Below are 2,623 nucleotides of genomic sequence, written 5' to 3' on the forward strand. Positions count from 1 at the left end.
CTGCGCACTCAGCTGCAAGGGTCCACGCACTCAGTTGCGAACTCTACCTAGGCCTCTGCACACTCAGCTGCAAAGCCTTTCCTCTCCTATCTGACCCACTTCTCTGTGCTATCGCTCTCTTCTGTCTTTCCTTTACTAACATGATCTGCATTAGATTCTCTATGACACACCTACTTATAGCCTTTCTCATACAATCCCATGGCCTGTGGACCATGGGTGGATCTCAAAACTGACTCAAACTTTACATAAACAAGGGGCTAAAACCCCTTTGACTCCTAATCATCTACGCGCTCTGCATCCACAAATCACGGATACTTTACATTAGTTACAAAAAATACATCAAAACTTGGGTTATCTTAACCCCAAAACTAACCCAGGGGACCCCATCCCAACAAACACTTAGGCAAATTGATGATGGACTAGATGTCATAAAACATTATTAGAAGAGATGTTGAAAAACATGAATAGAGATATCAGTTCTGCATTATGGCATTATAATCATTATAAGTGTTGATGTCCAAAAATAATGGTATTTAATAAAGAAATCGTTACCAATTTTGGTATTTGTTGAACCAATATTAAAATTCAGTATATGCTAAAGGCTATGTATTGTAATATTCTTGACAAAGTTAAAGAAAAAAACATATAGGACTATTTCAGATTACAAACGTATGTATAAATGCAACATGTTTTATAAGTTATATCGTAATTTTTCTTACTCAATTTAGAAATTCGTTTCAACTTTGTATGACAATGATTTATTTAGATATTTGTCTGTAAACAAAGAAAACAGTGATTGTAAAGTCCATTAATTAATAACAATGTCACTCGAAAATGATTAACTAAATTGGAAACTACAACGTAACCAACTTGCAATATTGTCTGATTAGTTATAAAACTTGCAAATTTGATAAATCAATAAAACAATGTAAGAAATGAGACTACAAGAAAGCAAAGACGACATAGCATAATACAAAACATAGAGCTAGAACAAAATAATTCATTGGAATATGTTCTTGTACAATGTCATACTAGCATTTGCATTACTGGAAGTAATCACCTTGTTTTCTTTAATGATTACATTGCTAATCTTGTTCTCATGAATATAGTTTATTGATTGATAATGTGAAATCAGATCCCAATTATTGAGTAAAATAAAAGAGTTGTCCGTAAAAAATGAAATTCCTAAACTAGAAACTTTAAGGAAATGTTAGGATGCTTGGCAATGCAAGAAACAAGAACTGTGTCGTTATCAAATTGCTTGACAATATGAACAAAGAAAACCACCATTATATACATATAACTATATTTTGATGATTTATTGTAAATGTTCCATGTGTCTCAAAATTGGACAAGAACTCAATAACATATGTTTTGTCTACACAATATTTCTTGTATGAGATTTGTCATAGTGTAGGTAATACTCTTTCCAGTATGATGCCCCTCAAAATACACTGTATTTCAGTCCTCTCACTCGCATGTATGCTGTAGTTTGATCAATGTAAATAAAAGAAGAGAGAGTCCTACTTGCAAGCAACACAATAAAGCATAATTTTATTCATAGTTCTAACACTTGTAATTGGAGTACTACATTTCACACATACAATTTCAAATGGATTCATATATGCACTAATAGCTATCAGGTATCCTTGGAAATACTATAAAATTGACATAGAAAATAGAGGCTTAGTAACATGAAATCAAATGCATTTTTATTTCTTGTTATTTATCTATATATATCTAAAAATATAATATCGTTTACTGTGCATATTCCACTTGGCGAGGAAAGCATGTTTATTAGATTGTGGCATTTATTTCCTATTTTTATTGGACATATGAACGTCGATTGTGAAGTTCAGAAAACTCTTTCTTGTTTTATAACTATAATTTCTAGCAAGATCAATGGAAAAACATTTTGTTGCAAATCTCTCTGACTTGAAACAGACGCCGAAACAAGTTTATCATGTACTTGAAGCTGTTACATATGCAACATTTGTAAAACAATAGATGAAAATCGTATAACAAATGAAGAATATATTTTTTCTGAACATTGGGGTACACAGACCTACGCATATGTAACTTTATTTGTATTTCAATGAAAATTGGTTTTTTTGGTGGACAAAAAAAAATGGGCAATAACTTCATAACAATAAAACATTCAAATAAATCAAAGCTTATTATTTCCCAGTCTTTTTTGGCATTGTCGTCTTTGATTTCCAGTACATATTACATTGCTATGTACGTTATCGAAATTGTAATAACAATTATTGTGCCAATTAGAAATTCATTGTCATTACACAACATATTTTCAATCGTCATATTCGGAAAAAATTGGTACTCTACACAAACATGACAAATTCTTTCTACACTACTAAAACTATTTAGACAAATAGCTTTTTCACAATCACCGCTATTGTATTGATGCTTTGGAATTATTTCGAAATCTTTAATAGAAACACCAACATTTGAAATAAGTTTGACTCATGTTTTTCGATTAACTGTGTTGGCACAATCAACGCTATTATCATCTTCACTTTCTTATTTGTTAAGATTGCATGAAGTATTTCTTTTGTCTTGTTTGCTTTGTCCAAAAATGTTCGATGTGTAACCAAGGCAACACCAT

This window comes from Pinus tabuliformis, chromosome 1_2 (genome assembly GCF_031772625.1).
Source record: "Pinus tabuliformis cultivar Carrire ecotype Pingquan chromosome 1_2, CPIR1, whole genome shotgun sequence".
In the NCBI taxonomy this organism is placed as follows: domain Eukaryota; kingdom Viridiplantae; phylum Streptophyta; class Pinopsida; order Pinales; family Pinaceae; genus Pinus; species Pinus tabuliformis.